A 16168-nucleotide genomic window follows, 5' to 3' on the forward strand; every position below is an offset into this window, starting at 1 on the left:
TCTGGGACAAGGAGAGCACTCTCCTTCCAACGACTAAAACCCTCCCGGTTTTTCTGATGTTCAGGTCTTGTGTAAAGATAGTATTAAGTCTTTTGATCCACTCCCTTTCCTTTTTCTTTCTTTCTGTCTCTGTCCAGTTGCTTTCCAGTCCCGTGGTTCCTGATGTACCTGTGTTGTGTCAGCTGGGTTCGGATGGAGTTACCCGTTCCCCCCACATAGGTCACCCCGCACTTTTTGCACTGGATGCTGTAGATGGCGTTATTGATGTTTTCTGAGAGTGCCCTTTGCAACTGGAAGATTTCTTTAGTTTCTTTGTTTTGGATCGTTGTTTTCTGTTATGAAATGTTTGGCTCTTGGTGTATATGATCTGTTGTGTACAGGTTTTAGCTTGCTTTGGACTAATTAATGCTGAAGGTTTTTGTTTTTTTTTGTGTGCAGATATGATTTTGTGCTCCCTCAGTATGTTTGTGTTTTCTAATATCATGGTTTTTGGTTGGTTGGTTTTGGAGTTGAGAATATGATGTGTTGAGGGGTATTTTTCTGTCATCTGGAGTTTTTTTATTTAGAAATGTTTGTGCCACATTTTTGAGGAAACTTTGTGTGTATCTTTTCTGGCATAAAGCTTGGAAGAGTGTGTATTTGGCTTCCTCAAAGTCTTGTTGTTGTGTACAGATTTTGTGGAAGTGTAGGAGTTGTGATTTTACCAGTCCTTTTAAAGTATGTTTTGGGTGGAGGCTATCCTTGTGCAGTAAGCCGTGTAAATGTGTCTTTGAAAAATACCTTGATGTCCAGTTTGTCTGTGTTGTTGAAGGAAGAAACCTTGTATGTGGTGGTGTCTAGGAAGTCTATCAGGCTACCATGCTTGGTGTATTTGAGTTTAATGGACCTGTGGTGTGTGTTGAGGGTGTTAATGATTTCTTGTAAGGCTTGATATGTGCTGCCTATATGTTTATTTTTTATATCTTTGCCCTGGGATGGACTGGAGTCCTTACCAGGGTTTAGCCTGCCATGTGTCTATTTCTTGCCACGTTTTAAAGTGGAGTTACAATCTTACTATTCAAGCTTTTTAATATATTTGTATTAATTCCTTTCGAACTGGGATCCTATCGCAGCTCGTGGTGTCGTAACTCTTTCGCATCTGATATTGGACCAAGCACATCAGGGGAGAGCGCGAACGCAGTCCCCCACTACCAGAAATTATGCAGTCGAGATTCCCACATTTGGGGAATTCGCAGGGGTCAGCACAGCCGGAGTGCAATGGCCGAGCCTCGCTCTGGGTGAACCGATTTTTAAGAACTTTATTTTCTTTTCACAAAAAAATACAGGACATCACAAATTAGAAAGCTTTACATTAATATACATACTTAAAACAGTATATATAATCACATCTCATTACATTTTGAAACGGTACCAGTTAAATAGTGACAATTTTCTTTTTTTCTGGTGCAAATCACATTCTTTACTTAAACATGATAATGTTTTTCACAGTTTCTTGAGATATTGAGCTATGCAATCTATTTCCCACAGATTTTCTGCTTCCTCCCTCCCTTCTCTCCACAGATCTCTGAGGTTATAGTTCTCTCGGGTGATGAACAGGGCCAGGCTACCTGCTGCCTTGACTGGGACCTCGATGCCTTTGAACAGCCCCATGTTCCTCACTCTCCACAGGGCGTCTTTCCCACTGTTCACCACGGCCCAGATCCTGTCAAACACGTCAGGAGGAAGTTTGACAGGAGAGATGCTGTATATGACGAAAGCAGCGGTCAGGGTAAATTGGGGCGAGAGAGCTTGCAACCAATCTTCAAACTGTGCCCAGAAGGCCTTAGCAAAAAAGCAGGACCACAGGAGATGGGTCACAGTCTCCTCCTCGCCGCAGCCCACCCTAACGCAGTGAGGGCTGGGGGTGAGGCCCCTACGGTACAAGAAAGTTCGTACCGGTAAGCACTGGTGGACGACACTCCAGGCTAAATCTCTGTGAATGTTGCACAGAAACTTAGAGGATGTGTGTTTCCACACCTTCCTTGTTTGGGCTGATGTTAAAATGCCCACAGGGGTCTGCCTATTGTTCTGGGGTGCAACGAAATCTTCCAGTTTTTGGACGCTGACATCTCGGAGGGGAATATGGCCAATTGGGTGAGATCTTAGAAAACTTTTAACTGTCCCATAAATTGCAGGGCATGTGTCAGAGAGTGGGACATCCAGCTTGGGTCTGACACCCCACACTCTGAACACCTCCCTACCTACCCAGAGCCTGGCACAATAAGTCCAGGTACGCGCTGCAGGTGCTGTTGCAAAGCCTCTCAGCACAGAGGCCAGGAAAATGCACAGCAGCTTCGTAGCAATATCTGGGACAGACTTCCCCCCTGAGGGTAGCGGCCTGTACATTATTTCCCTTCTGAGTCTTTCCTGCTTCCCACCCCATAGAAATTGAAACATCAATCTCCTCAGCACCGCCGCAACACGGTGTGGGATTGGGAAGGTAGAAGCCAGAAAATTCAAGACAGGCAAGAGCTCGGCTTTGATGACCAGCACCTTCCCTGTCATGGTGAGGTCTCGGTCCTTCCATTGCATCAGTTTTTTGTTTAAAATTGGCAATTTGTTCTGCCAATTTACTGTTCCCATCTCTTCTCCAAAATACACCCCCAGGACCTTAATTCTCTTCTCTTGCAGCCTGAGATCATGTCCTTCTTTTGGCTCCCTCCAGTTCTGATAAAAAATCTCACTCTTAGATTTGTTAATTTTTGCAGAGGAAGCCAAAGTGAAACGATCACAGCACTGCAGAGCTCTGCTAATTGAGGCATTGTCAGAGAGGAGCGGGGTGACGTCATCCATGTATAGAGATGTCTTTACCTCTCCTCCCCCACTTCCAGGCACTGGTATCCCATTAATGGCCTGATCCTGGCGCAAGGCACAGGCTAAGGGCTCCATAGCCAAAACGAATAACAAGGGGGATAATGGGCAGCCCTGCCTCACCCCTGAACAGACTTCAAAGGGGCGTGATCTATTGCCATTAACCATTACTCTGCTGTTGCTACCTGTGTACAGCAGGTTAATCCACTTTCTCATGATGGGGCCAAACTTCATGTGCTCAAGTACCGATGTTAAGTACTGCCGGTTTAGGCGGTCAAAGGCCTTTTCTAGGTCTACACCTAAAATGCACAGAGAGAGAGAGCGATCCTCTGAGTACAGACAGACATCCCTCAACAAGGCCAGGTTGTCGCTCATCAGGCGTCCTGCTATCCCACAAGTCTGTTCTTTCCCTACCAGTGAGGCCACTACATTTTGTAGGCGCAGGAAAAGGGCTTTGGACAGGATCTTAGTGTCCACGCCTAACAGGCTGAGGGGTTTCCAGTTCTTTAAGTCATTCTTTGCTCCTTTCTTAAACAAGAGAGAGATAGTGCCTTCTCTTAAGGAGTCAGGCAGCAATTCTGTCTTATAGCTTTCCTCGAATAGGAGCAGTAGCGGATCCTGAAGCAGATCTCAAAAGGTGCAATAAAATTCCTTAGGAACCCGTCAGCACCCGGAGTTTTCCCCTTCTGTAAGCTCTCCATAGCTTGTCTCAGCTCTTCTACTTTTAAATCCCTCTCAAGTACTTCCCTATCTTCTTCACTCAAAACGTTTTCTAGCTTTGAGGTAAAAAAATGAATTTCTTCATCCTTTACCTCTGTAGAGCAGTACAGTCTTGAGTAGAAGGCCTCGGTGCAGGAGAGGATAGCACTCGGCTCTGTTCTCTCTCGTCCTTCCTCATCAACTACACTTTCCATGACAGACTTGGAGCCTACCACTTTCCTGAAAAAGAAGCGAGTACACTTCTCATTTTCTTCCAAGAACTGCACTCTGCATCTTAACAGCACTCCTCGACTACTTTCTTCCGCTATGCTCCGGATGTCCATTTTTAAAAGGGTGATATCCTCGAGCACATCGAAGCCACTGTGCAGCATCGTGTAGAGACGCTGCAGCTGCCTCTGTTTCCTGTCTAGCACTCCTCTCCGTCTGGCAGCAGCCTTCCTTCCCTCAGCCATGAAAAAGGCCTTTGTCCTCACCTTCACCTCCTCCCACCACTCCCCTACTGACCCATACAGACACTGCAAGGACAGCCACTGTGATAGTTTCTCCTTGTAGCGGGATACTACCCCCTCGTTCTCTAGCAGCTTTGTGTTGAGTTTCCAGAGGCCTGGGCCAAAGACAGTCCCGCCCTGGAGTTCCACTCTACACCCTAAAGCCTGATGATCTGAGAAGAGGACAGGCTGAAGAGTGACCCCAACAACTTTCACTCTCTCTGAGACAAAGCAATAGTCAATTCTGATTCCTCCCTGACCATGTATATCCTGCTGTTGTGGGATATATACATCTATATGTGTCTGAGAGTTTAAAGTCTTGAACTAAGTTTTGCAGGGCCAGTGAGCTGGAATCCAATTTTATCGGAGAGCTAGACTGCCTATCTGTGTGCTCTAAGATACAATTAAAATCCCCTCCCACTATCACGTCTGTGCTACATAACAATAGGGGAGAGAGTGCTTTGAGTAGCTCCACCCTTCCTCCCACGTCAGTAGGACAATACACATTGATTAGACGCAGGTTAACGGTCCCCCATTCCACATCCACACACAGCAACCTGCCATCTATGACCCTCTGAATACTTTTCAATTTGAATGCCCATCCTTTGAAAAGAATGGCCATGCCAGAGGTTCTGTTGTTATTGTCCCCTGACCAATCAGAAGGCCCTTTATCCCACCTATCTTCAAAGCTTTTATACCTCTCTTGATTTACTTCTTTTTCTTTTTCTTCTTACCAATTTCCTGCCAGCCATCCTCTGAATGAGCCTTCATCAGGGTGGCAGCAGTAAAAGCGTTCACGGAGTCCATTTCAAGGAAGGGGGTAGAGGGAGGGGTGGAGGGGTTCCAGCTGTCCCCATCACCATGCTCTCCTTCCTCCTCGCTCGGGGAGAAAACAGAGTCATTTTTCCTTTTCCTCAAGTCCAGCTCCTGGGAGCACTGAGGGGAAAGGGGTGCAGCCGATGCACCAGTCTCCTCTTCCCCCTCACCCACCAGCTGCTGCAGATCCTCCATGATGGACTGGAACTTGAACTTGAACTTGAACTTTATTGCCATATGTAACCAGTTCTGGTACAATGGAATTCTTACTTACAGAAAGTCTCTCGTTTGTAAAACAAGTGTAAAAAACAAAACAAAGTGCAAACATTGCATCAAGACAATGTACAAACAAACAATAGACAATGTGCAAGTAAACATGCAGACAGTTTGAATGTAAACAATACAGACGTGTAAACAATGACTGGAGACGTACAATAAATAAATTACAATGAGGTAGATGGTGATGGTGTAGGTGTGGTCCGAGGGGGATGGCTAAATGTGTTCGCCAGTCTCACTGCTTGTGGATAGAAGCTATTGAAGAATCTAGTGGTAAGTGTCCGTATGCTCTTATATCTCTTGCCTGAGGGCAGTGGGGTGAAGAGCTCATGCCCGGGGTGGTGACTGTCCTCTGTGATGGCCAGAATTCTACCACGGCAGCGGTCCTCATAGAGCTGTTTAATCTCAGTAAGACCGCAGCCGATGATCTTCTGGGCCAACTTGACCATTCTCTGCAGTGCCTTTTTTTCTCGCGAAGAGGTGTTGCCATACCACACGGTGATCCCATTGGTGAGGACGCTCTCGATAGTGCAGCGGTAGAAGTTCACCAACACATGTATTGGCATCCCCCATCGCTTGAGGCACCTCAAGAAATAAAGGCGCTGCTGAGCCTTCTTCATGATAGAGTCAGTGTTCACAGTCCAGGTTAGATCTTTAGAGATGTGAATTCCCAAAAACCTAAAGCTGGTGACTGTTTCCACTTCCGTTCCATCAATACTGAGTGGGCTGTGAGTGTGTGGCCTGTGTCTCCGAAAGTCCACTATTAGCTCTTTCGTTTTCTTTATGTTCAAGTCCAGGTTATTGCTATGACACCACCTAAGCAGCTGTACATCTTCATCCCTGTAAGTGGACTCATCATCATCACTGATCAGTCCTATTATAGTGGTGTCATCGGCAAACTTAATGATGCGGTTGTTGCTGTATCTTGCTGTGCAGTCGTGAGTAAATAGGGAGTACAACCTTGGACTCAGACAGCAGCCTTGTGGGGTTCCAGTGCTCAGGGTGAGTGGTGTTGATGTTTTATTGCCTATCCGCACCACCTGTGGTCTCTCGATAAGAAAGTCCAGCAGCCAGTTGCAGACAGAGTTGCACAGACCTAATCCCCTGAGCTTTGTCACCAGTTGACTGGGTATGATGGAATTGAATGCTGAACTGTAGTCCACAAACAGCTTTCTCACATACGAGTTCTTAGTGTCCAGGTGTTCCAAGGCTGTATGCAGAGCCAGGGAGACAGCATCATCCACTGATCTGTTGTTCTGGTAGGCGAACTGCAAGGGGTCCAGGGACTCTGTGATGGAGGAGTTGATGTGTGACAAGACCAGCTTCTCCAGGCATTTCATCACCACAGATGTTAATGCTACTGGGCGGTAATCATTCAGACATGTCACTTTTGTCTTTTTGGGGGTTGGAACAATAGTGTTTTTTTAAAGCAGGTGGGGACCATGGACCGTGACAGGGAGGAGTTAAAGATGTCCGTAAACACTGTGGTCAGCTGGGCTGCACATGTCCTCAGGACGCGAGGTGGTATCTCATCAGGCCCTGCAGCCTTACGGATTTTCACCCTGCTCAGAGTCTTCTGCACGTCCTGCTCTGAGAGTTTCAGGACAAACTCGCCCTGCACACTTGGGGTCTTCTCAGCATTGCCCGTGTTCAGAGCATCAAAGCGGGCATAGAAGTGGTTCAGCTCGTCAGGCAGGGATGCGTTGTTCGTGTCAATCTCCTGGCTGCAGCCCTTGTAGCCTGTGATTGACTGTAATCCCTGCCACAGCCTCCGGGTGTCAGCGCACTGCGTTTCAAGCCGCACTCTGTAGCTCCGTTTGGCGCGTTTTATGGCTTCCTTTAATGCATACCGTGATTTCTTGTACAGCTCTTCGTCCCCCGATTTGAACGCGGTGGATCTATCTTTTATTTTATTGCGTATGTCGTGGTTGAACCACGGTTTCTGATTGGGAAATGACCTAATTTTCATTTCTGGTACACAAACGTCGGTGCAGTATTTAATATAGCTGGTGACCGCGTCCGTATACTCATTTAAATCTGTGTCGGGAGCTCTGAATGCGTCCCAGTCTGTACTATCAAAGCAGTCTATTAACCTGCTTTCCGCCTCCTCAGACCAACAACGCACTGACCTGTTCGCAATGGGGGAGGTCTTCAGCTTCTGTTTGTACTCAGGAAGCAACAGGAGAGCGATGTGGTCCGACTTACCGAAACTCGGTTTGGGAAGCGCTTTGTATGCTCCTTTTATTGTTGTGTAGCAGTGGTCTAAAATATTGCCTCCTCTTGTCGGTACAGTGACATGCTGAATGTATTTTTGCAGAACTTTCCTCAGATTGCAGTGGTTGAAGTCCCCAACTACAATTGAGACGGCTTCTGGGTGGGAGTTTTCGTGCTTGTTGATAATGTCGTGGAGTTCGCTATGTGCTGCTTCCACGCAGGCTTGAGGTTGAATGTAAACGGTTGTGATAATAGTGGCGGAAAACTCCCTCGGCAAATAAAAGGGTCGACATTTTATGGTCAGGTGTTCTAGATTCGGCGAGCAGGATTTAGAGATTACCTTCACATCGGTGCACTACTTGCTGTTAACCAGGAAGCAAACGCCTCCGCCTTTGTGTTTGCCGGTTGCTTGGTGGTTTCTGTCCATGCGGTAAACGGTGAACCCCTTTGGCTGGATGGCGGTGTCCGGGACGCACGCATTCAGCCAGGTTTCAGTGAAGGCATAAACACGGCAATCCCTCAGGTCCCTTTCCTCGTTGATCCGACAATGTAGCTCATCTATCTTATTGTCCAGTGACTGAACATTAGCTAACAAAATAGACGGCAGCGGTGGTCTGTGCGGACGCCTTCGTAGTCGCGCTAGCACGCCGCCTCGTCTTCCCCGGCGTCTGCTGCCCACCTGTTGTTGTTCGCCGCATCTTTGTCCGATCCAGCAGGTGGAGTCCGGTACGTGAAAAAAGTTGTTTGATGACATTAAGGAGTCTGTCCTCAGGTTTAAAAGCGTTTGTCTATCATAAGTAATGACAGACATTGAGCGTCCAACACAAAACAAGAGTATTAACGTATAAATAAACATTAAAACAGACACACAACGCCTCACACGCGAAAGGTCCCCGGTTCGAAAGCAGGCGGAAACAGACTTCGTTTGTCGCCAGGCACAAAAGGGGATTGGGGATTCGCCTAGCGCTGTGATCGAACAGACCCACTCACCTCTTAGTGTGGCGGAATCTGCACAGTGCATGTCGCAGCGCATCCTGCTTTCACTTCAATGCGCGTCCTGATGTACCCCGGTCTCCCGCGTGACAGGTGGGGACAGGTGACAGGTCCTATACTAACGAGGAAGACATCGCTCTCTCCGACCCCCGGCATCGTGTCCCGACCCACCGTGCTGGAAGCCGACGCGTGCTGTGATTCCTTTACGGAGCAGAAATGACAACCGAGGAGCCGAGAGATCATTTCAGCATTTCGCGTCTGAACGGAAAACACAAACGACCAACTCGGAATGACTTGCCTTTGACGCTTATCAAAGCGTTCTTTGTGCATCGAACAGACCCACTCACCTCTTAGTGTGGCGGGATCTGCACAGTGCATGTCGCAGCGCTTCCTGCTTTCACTTCAATGTGCTTCCTGATGTCGAGTCGTGTGCCGTGCGGAGGCTCTGAAAGCGAGAGCAATGCAAAGGTGCACGACGGTGTGAAAGAAAACGGAAAAGTGAAAGGCAGTCCTTTCTCTAAGGAGGTGAAAGAAAAGCTACTCCCTGTCGGGGAATCAAACCCCGGTCTCCAGCGTGACAGGCGGGGATACTTGCCACTATACTAACGAGGAAGACCTCGCACGCGCCGACCCCCGGCATCGTGTCCCGACCCAGCGTGCTGGAAGCCGACGCGTGCTGTGATCCCTTTACGGAGCAGAAATGACTACCGAGGAGCCGAGAGATCATTTCAGCATTTCGCGTCTGAATGGAAAACACAAACGACCAACTCGGAATGACTTGCCTTTGACGCTTTTCAAAGCGTTCTTTGTGCACGACGACTGCGCCGCCTAGCAGATACAAATGGGTTGTACAACTTTGAACTAGCAAATGGAAGAGGGCTAAGCCCCCTCTCTTTTAGCCCAGGTTCGATCTGTCTCCCAGAATCACCAGGGCGCACACACACACACACACCCGTGCCGTTGAAGTGCTCTGCTTCATTTCTAAGGGCAACTCAACATTCACTCCTACCCCGAGTGCAGAAAAGACAGCATCCACAGCAACAACAGCTCAGGTCTCTGCACAGGAGCTAAGCTGCCCTCATCTCCTCTGCTCTGCGGCTCCTGCGGAGTGGAGTCCTGCCTGGAGCCGTGTTTGCAGGCGGCGGCTCCCCGCGCCCTGTCTGGGCGTCGTGTCCAAGAGCTCCTGGGAGGAAGAGCGAGCCCTCCCACTCGGGGGCTTTTCCACGGTCTGTGTGAGGAGGGGCGGGTGTGTCCAGTAGCTTATCGAGCGGAAGCCTGGGGCGGCGGAGAGCTGTGATCGTGCAGACCTTGAGGTGTCACCTCTTTGTCTGCTTTCCCGCCCCCCCTCCGCCCAAGCTCTGCTCCAAAGTAGCCCGGCAATCCCTCACACCTGCACGTGTCACAACCTAAGGTGCGGTCATGAGACACCCATGGGGTGTCGTTCTGTTCTTGCTAATTGTTTCCTGCCCGTCGCAGGCAGGAGTCCATGCGAGGAAGATGCGCTGGACAGAGCTCAGAGGGCGCAGCTGGGTGGCTTTCCTTCTGAGTGACGTTCCTGCAACACTCTCCCGCTACTCTTGGTGCGCTCATGCCACAACACAGGAAGGCTGGAGCAGGTGGCTGTGGGCTTTGCGCACCGCCGAAATAGCTCAGTTGGGAGAGCGTTAGACTGAAGATCTAAAGGTCCCTGGTTCGATCCCGGGTTTCGGCATTTTGTTTCATCGCGCCCTTTGTTCCTCTCTCCAGCGCCCCCTGCCTAAAGTGACGCGTCCCTTTCTCAGCCCGAAACGCAAGCGAGACACCAGCAGCGGTCCCTGCAGGTTTCCGTAGTGTAGCGGCTATCACGTTCGCCTAACACGCGAAAGGTCCCCGGTTCGAGACCGGGCGGAAACAGCCTCGTTTTGCACGCTCCTGTACTTCACAGAGGTCTTGAGCGACCGGTCATTTGTTCCCAATGTATTTCCGGTGCCTTCGTGCACTCTTGTACCAAACGCACGTTCCTTCTGTACGCGGAGCCGGTCATTTGCAATTGGGCTGTGCCGACAGACCAGGACGAGCTCTGTCGGCTCAAAAGCAGCGCAGGACCTGCAAGAACAACAGAAAGATTAGCATCCAGCGGGGGCCTCTTAGTGAGCCCAAGAGCTCATCAAGAATCGGCTCCAGCAACAGGGCTGGGCGCATTGTTCCATTCTCCGCCCACTCTCGGTGTAAACAAGTCCCTCCTGGTCTCTGCTTGAAATGCACTTTCCTGCGTTTGCTTTGGTGTAACTGGCTTCCCCTGCATGGGCGAATGTGAAGAAGATCCTTAGTAAGTCATTGAAGAAAACCGAGAAGAGGGCGGAGTGGCCTCTGTCGTTCATCAACGATCCAGTCAGGCAGTACTCCTCTGTAAAGCGCCGTTCGTTCACATCGATTGGCTTTTTTTTGCCTTCATTCGTGCGAGTAGTAAAAGCAGACGCCCCTATTCTGCCGTGACCCGGATTCGAACCGGGGTTGTTGCGGCCACAACGCAAAGTACTGACCACTATACGATCACAGCGAGTTACCGAGACACACGCGGCAGAGCGGAAAGGGCTGTGCTCTCTTCGTGTGACATAATTCGGAAAAGTCCTGACGTTGCATTTCAACTGAGCCCCAGTATACATCGACCCTTCGACACTCTGAGTGACAACTCTCTTGCGTGTTTTCTCATATTTATGTGGTTTGCTTGCATGATGCCGGGAACAGCATGGTTGTTCGCTGCCATATAGTCTACCGGTTAGGGTTCCTGGTTTTCACCCAGGCGGTTCGACTCGGTTTTGCCTCCTGCTTTCCAAAAGATCAGCACCGTGTACGAAAGAGCCGCATTAAAACTACTCGAACGTGCAAAACGTGCGAGAAGAGGGGGCGCTTGTTTCCAACCGAAACTTCTCGCGTGTGAGACGAGCTGATCATCGCTGTGGGAGGGTTACTCTGGTAGACAGGGCTGACCTTCGGCAATAGGATTTATAGTCTCCAAGATGATATTTGCACTTTCTGGAGAGGCGATTTTCTCCACTTCAGTAGCCCGATTTCGTCGATTGCGTGGAGAGGGCTGTAGAATGTGGCGCCGCCTTTCCTGCTCCGTCCATGAAAAGGCGTGCTGGTCTCTGGAGAGAGAGCACGGTCCATCAGCGCACTCCAATAAAGGCACTGGAAGCAGCTGAATCGCATTGGCGAAGCTCAGCGCTGGGCCGCTGGGCACGTCTTGCTACCGTTTCCGTAGTGTAGTGGTTATCACATTCGCCTCACACGCGAAAGGTCCCCGGTTCGAAAGCGGGTGGAAACAGACATCTTTTGTCGCCAGGCACAAAAGGGGATTGGGGATTCGCCTAGCGCTGTGATCGAACAGACCCACTGGACCCACCTCTTAGTGTGGCGGGATCTGCACAGTGCATGTCACGGCGCATCCTGCTTTCACTTCAAGGCGCGTCCTGATGTACCCCAGTCTCCCGCGTGACAGGTGGGGACAGGTGACAGGTCCTATACTAACGAGGAAGACATCGCTCTCTCCGACCCCCGGCATCGTGTCCCGACCCACCGTGCTGGAAGCCGACGCGTGCTGTGATTCCTTTACGGAGCAGAAATGACAACCGAGGAGCCGAGAGATCATTTCAGCATTTCGCGTCTGAACGGAAAACACAAACGACCAACTCGGAATGACTTGCCTTTGACGCTTCTCAAAGCCTTCTTTGTGCATCGAACAGACCCACTCACCTCTTAGTGTGGCGGGATCTGCACAGTGCATGTCGCAGCGCTTCCTGCTTTCACTTCAATGTGCTTCCTGATGTCGAGTCGACTGCCGTGCGGAGGCTCTGAAAGCGAGAGCAATGAAAAGGTGCACGACGCTGTGAAAGAAAACAGAGAAGTGAAAGGCAGTCATTTCTCTAAGGAGGTGAAAGAAAAGCTACTCCCCGTCGGGGAATCGAACCCCAGTCTCCCGCGTGACAGGCGGGGATACTTGCCACTATACTAACGAGGAAGACATCACTCTCTCCAACCCCCGGCATCGTGTCCCGACCCAGCATGCTGGAAGCCGACGCGTGCTGTGATCCCTTTACGGAGCAGAAATGACAACCGAGGAGCCGAGAGATCATGTCAGCATTTCGCGTCTGAACGGAAAACACAAACGACCAACTCGGAATGACTTGCCTTTGACGCTTTTCAAAGTGTTCTTTGTGCACGACGACTGCGCCGCCTAGCAGATACAAAGGGGTTGTACAACTTTGAACTAGCAAATGGAAGAGGGCTAAGCCCCCTCTCTTTTAGCCCAGGTTCGATCTGTCTCCCAGAATCACCAGGGCGCGCACACACACACACCCGTGCCGTTGAAGTGCTCTGCTTCATTTCTAAGGGCAACTCAACATTCACTCCTACCCCGAGTGCAGAAAAGACAGCATCCACAGCAACAACAGCTCAGGTCTCTGCACAGGAGCTAAGCTGCCCTCATCTCCTCTGCTCTGCGGCTCCTGCGGAGTGGAGTCCTGCCTGGAGCCGTGTTTGCAGGCGGCGGCTCCCCGCGCCCTGTCTGGGCGTCGTGTCCAAGAGCTCCTGGGAGGAAGAGCGAGCCCTCCCACTCGGGGGCTTTTCCACGGTCTGTGTGAGGAGGGGCGGGTGTGTCCAGTAGCTTATCGAGCGGAAGCCTGGGGCGGCGGAGAGCTGTGATCGTGCAGACCTTGAGGTGTCACCTCTTTGTCTGCTTTCCCGCCCCCCCTCCGCCCAAGCTCTGCTCCAAAGTAGCCCGGCAACCCCTCACACCTGCACGTGTCACAACCTAAGGTGCGGTCATGAGACACCCATGGCGTGTCGTTCTGTTCTTGCTAATTGTTTCCTGCCCGTCGCAGGCAGGAGTTCATGCGAGGAAGATGCGCTGGACAGAGCTCAGAGGGCGCAGCTGGGTGGCTTTCCTTCTGAGTGACGTTCCTGCAACACTCTCCCGCTACTCTTGGTGCGCTCATGCCACAACACAGGAAGGCTGGAGCAGGTGGCTGTGGGCTTTGCGCACTGCCGAAATAGCTCAGTTGGGAGAGCGTTAGACTGAAGATCTAAAGGTCCCTGGTTCGATCCCGGGTTTCGGCATTTTGTTTCATCGCGCCCTTTGTTCCTCTCTCCAGCGCCACCTGCCTAAAGTGACGCGTCCCTTTCTCAGCCCGAAACGCAAGCGAGACACCAGCAGCAGTCCCTACAGGTTTCCGTAGTGTAGCGGCTATCACGTTCGCCTAACACGCGAAAGGTCCCCGGTTCGAGACCGGGCGGAAACAGCCTCGTTTTGCACGCTCCTGTACTTCACAGAGGTCTTGAGCGACCGGTCATTTGTTCCCAATGTATTTCCGGTGCCTTCGTGCACTCTTGTACCAAACGCACGTTCCTTCTGTACGCGGAGCCGATCATTTGCAATTGGGCTGTGCCGACAGACCAGGTCGAGCTCTGTCGGCTCAAAAGCAGCGCAGGACCTGCAAGAACAACAGAAAGATTAGCATCCAGCGGGGGCCTCTTAGTGAGCCCAAGAGCTCATCAAGAATCGGCTCCAGCAACAGGGCTGGGCGCATTGTTCCATTCTCCGCCCACTCTCGGTGTAAACAAGTCCCTCCTGGTCTCTGCTTGAAATGCACTTTCCTGCGTTTGCTTTGGTGTAACTGGCTTCCCCTGCATGGGCGAATGTGAAGAAGATCCTTAGTAAGTCATTGAAGAAAACCGAGAAGAGGTCGGAGTGGGCTCTGTCGTTCATCAACGATCCAGTCAGGCAGTACTCCTCTGTAAAGCACCGTTCGTTTACGTCGATTGGCTTTTTTTTGCCTTCATTCGTGCGAGTAGTAAAAGCAGACGCCCCTATTCTGCCGTGACCCGGATTCGAACCGGGGTTGTTGCGGCCACAACGCAAAGTACTGACCACTATACGATCACAGCGAGTTACCGATACACACGCGGCAGGGCGGAAAGGGCTGTGCTCTCTTCGTGTGACATAATTCGGAAAAAGTCCTGACATTGCATTTCAACTGAGCCCCAGTATACATCGACCCTTCGACACTCTGAGTGACAACTCTCTTGCGTGTTTTCTCATATTTATGTAGTTTGCTTGGTGGCGCAGTCGTCATGCACAAAGAACGCTTTGAAAAGCGTCAAAAGCAAGTCATTCCAAGTTAGTCGTTTGTGTTTTCCGTTCTGACGCGAAATGCTGAAATAATCTCTCGGCTCCTCGGTTGTCATTTCTGCTACATAGAGGAATCACAGCACGCGTGTTAAAAGAAGACTGTGATATTCGGTGCGTCTTGGATTAGACGAGATTAAAGAGTGAGTAATTTTGTTTTTCTGTGATGTAATGGGACCAATGAAGAATGTGGCATTCAGACTAATGTGGAGTATTTGTTTCCTTAGGGAAATTGGCACTACCATATACTGGGGCATTAGGACCCATATGGACCGCAGGGTGAGCGCCCAGCAACAGAAACCAGACGGTACCGTGTGTCGGGCTCGGCCGCGAGCAGGACAATGACTTCACTTAAATGTTTAACTGATAAAACCCAAATGAACCAAACCTGTATAAATTAGTGGTGGAAAGGAGTCTTTTTATATAGCAAAAGGTCTCTGATCCTTTGGTAAGAACGATGGGTATATAACCCATTGTCCTCAATATTAGAAATGAATCCTTGAGCACTGCTGTTGTACCAACGGTCCATAAAAGCTTAACATTACCCTTTCTTGCATAAATTGTAGAACATGCCGTCACATTTCAGTTGCACCTCAGTAGCAGTTTGATCTATTATCACCCTACTCCCCACCTCAGAACCTTCGCTCTTCTTATTCTGGTCTCCTAACTGTCCCCCAAGCCCGTCTACACTGTATGAGTGACAAGGCCTTCTCCTGTTATGCCCCCATGCTCTGGAACTCTCACCCCAAGGATACCAGAGTCACCTTCCCTAAACTCCTTCAAATTCAGACTCAACACCTTGTTCTGTAGAAGAGCCTTTACTGAACTGGTTCCATTCTTTACCCCTCTGCTTCTACTTTCCTTAGTACCACCATCCATGGTCTCCTCTGTCTATTGGAATTGTTTTATCCTGTGTATTCTTATTGTAATTGTTTCAAGTACTTTGCGAAGCCACCTTTGGAACCATTATATAAAATAGTTTATCCTAAATCCTTGAAGCTTTAATAGGGCATTGCAGTAGGGCTAAAAATTAACAGTGTTAGTGGGCCAGCAGGATTTGTGCAAATTATAGGTAGTCACAAAGGAAGACTAGAATTTACTTGAAATTCATGACATGGGACACTGAAACAGGGGAGAGGCTTTGTGTAGTAAGCATTCAGTCTCAATCTACACAGTCTGTGCTGCTGGTAGGGGTGGTTGTGAACACTTGTCTTCCGGATCAAGTACTGGGATCTCCAGTTTCAATCTGAATACTTCCCGTGACTGTCCAATACTGTGAAACCAACACCCATAAGACAAGACCTCCAAGATTCTAACTGTACCTTTATTCACTGATGTTTGGGCACCAGAATTGTTCCTCTGCTAAGGAAGGGAAGGCCTACTTTACACCAAGCCCCTGTTGACAATCCCTTCCTTGTGTTTCTTTTAGGAAGTTTGTGCAGCCTAGAATAGGACACCAGATCTCACTCTTACTGGGCACTACAGTAGCAACTCACACTCCATAAGCACTACCCCTCTAGGAAACAGGAGGACTGCCAGTATATTGAACACCTGTCTCTCCCCCAGTAAAAAAGTCACAATGACCTGCCCAAGGAATAGTGCGGCTATCTTCCCCAAGTACAACGCTTTATTACTCCAGCCATTT

At 49.8% G+C, this 16168-nt stretch overlaps 6 non-coding genes and 2 pseudogenes across 7 annotated transcripts in view; 5 read left to right on the plus strand and 3 right to left on the minus strand.

Moving 5' to 3' along the window:
* Positions 1-16168, plus strand: part of LOC148665690 (scavenger receptor cysteine-rich type 1 protein M130-like) — a 267138-nt pseudogene that overhangs the window by 202096 nt on the left and 48874 nt on the right. The gene's annotated exons all lie outside the window — the stretch shown is intronic.
* Positions 1160-1297, minus strand: LOC148665711 (U1 spliceosomal RNA; annotated as a pseudogene).
* trnaf-gaa (transfer RNA phenylalanine (anticodon GAA)) lies at positions 9996-10068 on the plus strand. The gene has a single exon. It is a non-coding gene; the product is annotated as a tRNA-Phe (tRNA).
* Positions 10178-10250, plus strand: trnav-aac (transfer RNA valine (anticodon AAC)). The gene has a single exon. It is a non-coding gene; the product is annotated as a tRNA-Val (tRNA).
* trnah-gug (transfer RNA histidin (anticodon GUG)) lies at positions 10825-10896 on the minus strand. Its single transcript has one exon. It is a non-coding gene; the product is annotated as a tRNA-His (tRNA).
* Positions 13382-13454, plus strand: trnaf-gaa (transfer RNA phenylalanine (anticodon GAA)). The gene has a single exon. It is a non-coding gene; the product is annotated as a tRNA-Phe (tRNA).
* Positions 13564-13636, plus strand: trnav-aac (transfer RNA valine (anticodon AAC)). Its single transcript has one exon. It is a non-coding gene; the product is annotated as a tRNA-Val (tRNA).
* trnah-gug (transfer RNA histidin (anticodon GUG)) lies at positions 14211-14282 on the minus strand. Its single transcript has one exon. It is a non-coding gene; the product is annotated as a tRNA-His (tRNA).

The sequence above is a fragment of the Lepisosteus platostomus genome, chromosome 5, assembly GCF_059453375.1.
Source record: "Lepisosteus platostomus isolate fLepPlt1 chromosome 5, fLepPlt1.hap1, whole genome shotgun sequence".
Taxonomy (NCBI): Eukaryota; Metazoa; Chordata; class Actinopteri; order Semionotiformes; family Lepisosteidae; genus Lepisosteus; species Lepisosteus platostomus.